Genomic DNA, 7300 nt, shown 5'->3' with positions numbered 1-7300 from the left:
CAAAGACAGTTGTACATTCAACAAACTGAAAAAAAGTTTTACTCTTATACCTGTTATGTGGGCCACACAGAGGTAGTTTGGACTCCTGCCTTAGACCTCCTGATCTGATTTGCCAAAACTCCTGCCTCAGACTATTTTCCTCCCAGTTAAGCCCTCTGTAGGTCCTAAGCCTCAGGTTCTGGGGCTTGACTTCCCATCCTGCATCTGGCTACTGCATCAGTGCAGGACTTCTGCAGACCCTTGTTTGGGCTCATCACAGAGCACCATGCAGTTAAGCTGTATTTTAGGAACTTCTCCTCCTCATAAATGATGCTCAGGTCACTGTCAATGAGCTGCCTACTTCGGACAGGGACTGACATCCCTCCTCCCTTAAGAACTTGGAGTCATTCTCTGCTTCAGGTGGAAGGAGATGGCAATTTGCAGTCTGAGGTCCTCCATGGCATAGCTTTTGGGATCTAGCACTGCAAGACTGGGCACAATATCCTTTTTCTCTATTTTGAAGCTATTTGTTGACTCTCACTCCAATGATCTATAATTGGAGTTGTGCTAGACCTAAATTAAATTTAAAACTAACTAGTAAACAGGTTGTTTTGCACAGGTATTTCATGCATGCAAATATCTATAATTATGCAGTAGTGTGCGAAATTCATACATATTTAAATATATGGCAATAGAGATCATGTTAATCCTTTCAAAACCCAGGCTATCTAAGAGACGGCTGAGTTAACATCACCTTGTTGTTCAGGAGCAACCAGATTATTTTTCTGCATTGTTATGTTTCTTAACTTGCTATGGTTGTTTCCTTTTTCTCTTTGTCTGTTGCTCATGGCTGAGGAAACCCACGCAGTTCTGAAAAGCTGCAGAACCGCATTGTCTGCATATTCTTTTTGCTGCTTCTCATCTGAAAACAGTACCTCCTGGCACCTGGAAAACCATCACAGATGCAGAACAGGTGATCTTTACAGAATGCTATTCAAAGTGAACAGTCTGCCAGGCCCATAGACAACAAAACACACTGCTGACTCCAGCTGGAGCAAGCAATTACTTTGATAATAAATTAAAACAGCCTCAGAAATTGGAAATGAAGGAGCTGTGCAAGGATGAATAAACTCCTCAGATGGCCCCAATTTTGTGCAAGTCTATCCAACACATGTGCTATAAATTGGTACTCTTCATTAATAGCTACTGTTTAGACACTAACATTATTCAAAAGGACGAATCAGGATCTGTCTCTGTTCACAGTGCTAACTTCCACCCTGATTGAGGAGACTATTTTCTCTTAACATGTTCAGAGCACTTCCTTGGGATCTTAAAAATTCTTTATGTGTCATTTTGCTTCTTGCATATGCAGACAATTGTAATGCTCAATTTAAAAATGTTCATATATTTTCTGTCTATGGGATTTTTACAGCACTGGATAATTCCTGGATGATTACTGTTTTTAATAACCACATAATTACTGTATTAATCAGAACTGTCCTATTGGCTTTTGTGTGACACAGAAGGGCAGAAGCAAGATAGAGATAAAGATACACTGTATTTAAAAGAGCCCTGAAACATTATCTTGAGTTCACTTTGCAATATGGCACACAAAGAGGTCAAAACACAGGAAGTGCCTTAGCAGATACCAAAAGTCCATGGAGCCCAGTACCTTTCAGCAATAGTCAATTTGCAATAATTGAACGCAGCCATGATACCTGAAACTATTTCAAATGACAGCTGGCAAGACAGAGTGCTATCATGGGAGTATTCAGGGCTCCAGGTAAGTGCACTGGATGTTGTGAAGGGGCACATAAACATGGATGAGACCCATCTTTCCTCAATAATTAATATTCTATATATTGCTTGATTATTTTTTAAATCAGAATATAAAAAGAAAGGACAGAAAATTGCTACAGATTCTGCAGGAAGAAAAGGAGTTACACAGGCAAAAAAAAATAGCAAAAGGCCAAATTTTGAAAAATACTATGCTTGGCTAATTTGATGCATTAAGATGAAAACTCCCCTAAAACTGCAAGTGAAAACCTTCCCCTTGGAAAGGGTTGGAGAGGACTTTAAAAATCATCTCACTCCAACTCCCTGCCACTGGAAAGAACACATTCCACTGGACCAGACTGGTTAGATCCCTGTCCAACCTGGCCTTGGAGACTTCCAGGGACTGGGCAGCCACAACTTCTCCAGGTAACTTGTTCCAGGGCCTCACCACCTTCATAGACAATAATTTTTTTCCTCATAGCTGATTCAAATCAGTCTTCTCTAAGTTTAAAACCATGCCTCCTTGTCCTAATACTATTTACATCTTTTTTTATCATCTCCCTCTAAGAAAAGGAGCAGTGAGGTCCCCCTGGAACCTTCCCTTCTCCAGTCTAGGCAGGTCGTCTCTCAGCCCCTGTTTGTAGCACATTCATGTCAAACTGAAGGGGCAGGGAGGAGAGAGGAATGCCAAGCTGATTCTGCGTGTCCATCTGCAGGGAACAGAAAGGGCAGAAGCAGATCACACTGAAGCCATGAGGACTCACTGCAGGTCAGCTGTGTTTGAAAAGAAGCTTTAAAACATCAAATGCAGCCTTTTAAAGCATTATCAGTTATGACTAAAAACATTAAGGAGTCTTCTTTACCTACAGGAAATTAAAAGCAACCAGAGTGTTTAATTCTAAGTCATTACTTTTACCAGTCACTTGTAAAGATTAAATTTGTCAAAGACAAATTTCCTTTCTGTTTTTGATATTTGCTTGAGCCCTTTATATTTCTTCTTAGGACACTTGGCAGTGCCTTTTCCCAGCTTCTCAGTTTTCCTTTATTGCATGCATACATAAGCAGGCAAGATGCTCAGTGTTCACTATCTGAACCCCACACCCAAGGGGCATACTTTAATGGATGTGAACTGAAAGGAAGGTTACTTTCATTAGTGGGATTAGGAAAACATCCCCTGGTTTGGTTTGATCCTCTCCTAGTTAGGTTTCATTGCGTGAATCTGAAATGGTAACAGCACCTCTTCTTTTTTTTTTTTTTTTAACTGACTTTGATGGACAGATCCTTTTTATAATGTACAAATAATCTTTGTGACCCTGATAAGTAGGTCTGATGATACTCAGCTGAGTAATGTACCAGAACTGAAATTTCCATCTACTTGATGTTTTGCATAGGGCTTTTGATGAAGTCACTGTCACCTGCTATTAACTTAATATCAAGTCTTAATAGGGTCCTTTTCTTTCCATCTTCACGCTGTTGGGGTCCGAATTAATTACTAAGGGGGAAAAAAAATCTTCACATAAATCCTTAGGCTTCACAGGAAGGAAAAAGTTTCCAGTGCTAGTTGAGATCTAAAGGCTTATTAGGAATATCTGTCTCAACCAGGCACCAGTGCTTCCCCTCCCCTTTCACATACTTTTCAGAGAGACACTTGAAAATATGCTTAGCTTTAGGCTGGTGCATAGTTAAGTGCAAAAGGAGATCTGATGTATTTGAAGTTAAGCACATGCTTAACCAATTTACTCAATCAGAAAGATATCCTGGCAACAGAAAACACCTTCTTAAGGTTTCTTTATGTTGTGTCTCCATCCACAGACTGCCTGAATGCTCTCATCTTTGCTTTACCTCACAAACAGGAACTGGCAGCTTTAGAGAGATTATCAGGGAGATTGACTTAGAACTGAAGGGCACATGATAATGGAATGAGATGTACCTGCAGATGCTAAAATCTTTATCCTTGGAATCTCTGCATGGGCAAAAGGTATTAAAAATGAAAATACTCACTCCTTTTTAAAAGGAGCATAGATCTACTGGTGTATATATCTCAAATACATATATCATAAATATATATCAAATTATAGAATATTAACGACCGTAGATATATTGATTTTGATGAGTTACTTCAGTCTGGTGGGTCTTATTTTGTGAAGAGCTGCATTTTTGCTAGGGTCATGAAATTAAAACCATCATTAATGGTAATAGGAAGAGGAAATAATTTTATTTTGTTAATGGAACAAGTATATTTAAAATATAAATTTGCATTGCAAAAATATTTTACTATTGTTCCTTCCATTTCCCTCAATGCTCGAATGACCAGGGATTTTAAAGCAGCTATAAATAGATGAAGTGTGCTCTAAGCCTCTCTTTTTTTCTGTGCATTTCCAGGTATGTTCTATACCTAAAGAAGAAGTGAGTGACAGCCCAGTCTGCAGCCTGTTTTATAGAAATATATGGCATGTTTCTATTATGAGGTATTTACTGCTTCTCAATTCTGAGCTTGCTTTGGGGGCATGTTTGAATTACATACTTCTTTGCTGTAGAGAGGGATAATTTCATTGAAACTAGTGGAGGCAGGCTTGCTGGCAAACAGACTGAACTTGATAATTTTCCATCTTATCCTGGTGATACTATTCATTTGGCATTTTGCAGATGGGGAAATAGAGACGTTGCTATGCAGAGGGGCTTTGTCAAAATCTCTCTTTCAACACCCCTTACATTATGGCAAAATAGGAAATTACATGTTTAGAGCACTCTGCCTGTTCTTTGATGAGCAATAGTCTCTCCAGCAAACTCTACAGAATCTAAGACCAATAAACACATCACTTCACATAGAAAGAAACACCCTGGCTCCTGCAACAGTGGCTTCAAATCAGGTTTAAACCTTCTATGCCGTGTCAGGGGCTACTGGATGTTACCCAAGTGTAAATAAAAGGTATTGAGAATTATTTTCTATTAGAAACATAGCTCCTCAGGAAAATGGGTTTTGCTATATGGAGCAGATGACACCCACATTTATTTACTTTTTTAGGTGCTGCCTATTGGGGCATATTGTCTGCTTCACTACAGAAGTTTAATTCCCTCTCAAATAAGCTGCCAGATGCTGAAAAATACCCCCACTACAGAAAGAGGCAAGTTGCTTTGAATGCAACCTTGTTGTCTCAGCGCAAGGTTGTCATTCCCACGCCCAGGATCTGCTAAGGAAGGTGAAGGGTGCTGAGCAGAGGGTAAAACACAGCTCTGCATCAGGGAGAGTGGTGGACAGTGCCCCTTGTACCCAGCTCTCAGTGCACAGAGACTGCCAGCATGTTGGTGGTATACATTTAGCTCAGGATAAGCCAGAAATCTTCACTGGTTTAGATATGCAAAGAGTTTCTGGTTTTTCAGGTGCACTCACAGAAAATTGCCTTTTCATTTTTCCTGGGTTGTTGCAATGTCAGCTTGAGCCTGGTCCCATCCAACTGCATCAGTCAAGCTGAGCTCCATAATATGACATAACCTGACACAGCTGACACAGCCAGGTGTTACAAGCCAATGGACACCATGGTTCACAAACTATTCAAATTACTTTCAGATACATATCCTACCTCTCTGCTCAAATCCTTCCCAGCTGTCTCCTTTCTCAGCTCCATATGAATCAGAGTTGGAGGAAAGAGAAGAGGGGGGAGATGGGGAAGGAAAGAAGAAGGTGGGAGAGAAAACATCCTGCCTGGCAAAAATAAGGAAAAAACAAACTGAATTCTTGCAAACCATATTGCCTGAAAAATTAACTCTTTGAGAGAGGCTCACCACATCCTTGAAGACTCTTTTAGGCTTTTTATAGGACTGTTGTAAGTATACCAGCTGTAAATATATCAGCTTGTTTCAAGGTTCAACATTCATGTACTGGAGAACTGTATACTATAATAATAATAGTAAAACTATTAATAGTAGTAGTAGTATATAATAATAATAATTATTATTATTAATAATAGTAGTAGTAGTAAAAAAACTGATATCATGTTTATAGGATGTCATAAAATTGAAGACTTCGAGCAATTCCACAAACAAAATAATCAAGCCTAGCAGCACCAGAGAGAGAGGCAGCCAGCCAGGACATCCACCCATGCCTAGGCACATGCAGTGGCTGTAGAAAGTTGTGTCCCAGGGAAACCAGTGAGACAATCCATAGGAATTACTGCTTGACAGCACTGGCCTGGGGTGGTGCTGGCCCATATCAAGTCAGGCCCACCTCCATTTTGCAGAACAGAAAAGATGGGTTGCAGAGTTGAAGTGACTTGATGAAGGTCATACAACAAGTCTGTGGCAGATTCAGAAATTCAGGCATGAATTTCATTATCCAGATAGCCATCAATCACCTTGGGGGAAGGGAGAGGTTCAAATGCAGAAAGAATGGCTGGATACCCAACTTCCAGTGAAGGTCAGTGAGAGCTGAATGCCTCATGTCTCCCATTACCACAAAAATCTCCCCCTCAGAATATAAGTGCTAAAAAAGGCCACCTCCCTCCTGAATATAAATCTCTGTGATTCTCTTTTCCTCTTAATTATAATGGTCTGAATCAGGAGGAATAGGCTGGCAGTCAATGAATTTACACCTCCTTAGTCAAAGAGCAGAATTCACCCTACAACCTTCATGTCTTTGCTTTAATGTTTTGTCAAAAGCAAATAAAAATATGGGTGAAACCAGCACCCTAGGCCATTAAGCAGAATTTCTGACTGGTCTTTAATGCAGCATGAGTAAGAGAGCCCACAGTCCTCCCTCAGGTTTGTGATCCTTTTATCTACTGCAGACAGCCTCTGTGGGATGCAACTCTCTGTTCCAATTTATTTGTGAGCATAAAGGAAGAGAGAAAGAGGAAGACACTTAGAAAAAGAGAGAGAGAGCGAAAGAGAAAAAAGGGAAAGAAAGAAGGTATGAAAGAAAGAAGCAGAAAAGGAAAGAAGGAAGGAAAGGGGGATAGAGAGAGGAAAAAGAAAAGGAAAAAAGAAAGGAAGAGAAAAGAAAATAAAAGAAGAAAAAAGAAAGAAAAGAAAAGAAAAGAAAAGAAAAGAAAAGAAAAGAAAAGAAAAGAAAAGAGAAAAGAAAGAAAAGAAAAGAAAGAAAAAAAAGAAAGTGAAAATAGAGAAATAATGAAAAAGAGAAAAAGAAGAATAAATGAAAAATTAAAATTAAAATTGAAACCCCAAATATTAGTTTCTCTGATTTTGTATATGCATCTCCTTAAGAAATACAAAGAAGCAAAACAAGCACATAAAACCCCCTCAACACCAACACTGTCTGTGGAGCAGCTGAGCCAGCCGAGTACAGCAAGCAGTGTACAGGTGTCCTGTGCTGCTTTTATTCGTTGTATAATAGGTGCCTACTGGAATGGGAGAAAGGGCATGAGAAGCTGTCCTTGTCTTTGCAGAGCATGAATAGCATTTATCTCAGTGCAGTGGGCATCGCCAAGTTGGGTTTTTGTCAACCTGTCAATTCTTTTTTTTTTTTCTTTTTTTTTAAACAGAAAGCAGAGTTCAGTAAATAAAGATAAATGATTGTGCTCCTTGTCTG

The 7300-nt window shown here is 39.5% G+C and overlaps 1 long non-coding RNA gene across 1 annotated transcript; it reads left to right on the top strand.

Moving 5' to 3' along the window:
• The first annotated feature begins 241 nt into the window (after positions 1-241).
• On the top strand, positions 242-6705 carry LOC146763789 (uncharacterized). Its single transcript, XR_014951623.1, has 3 exons — positions 242-3733; positions 4138-4223; positions 4781-6705. It is a non-coding gene; the product is annotated as an uncharacterized LOC146763789 (long non-coding RNA).
• Positions 6706-7300: the final 595 nt, after the last annotated feature.

The sequence above is a fragment of the Lonchura striata genome, chromosome Z (genome assembly GCF_050655825.1).
Source record: "Lonchura striata isolate lonStrDom1 chromosome Z, ASM5065582v1, whole genome shotgun sequence".
NCBI lineage: Eukaryota > Metazoa > Chordata > Aves > Passeriformes > Estrildidae > Lonchura > Lonchura striata.
This window is presented reverse-complemented; position numbering and strand designations above follow the sequence as displayed.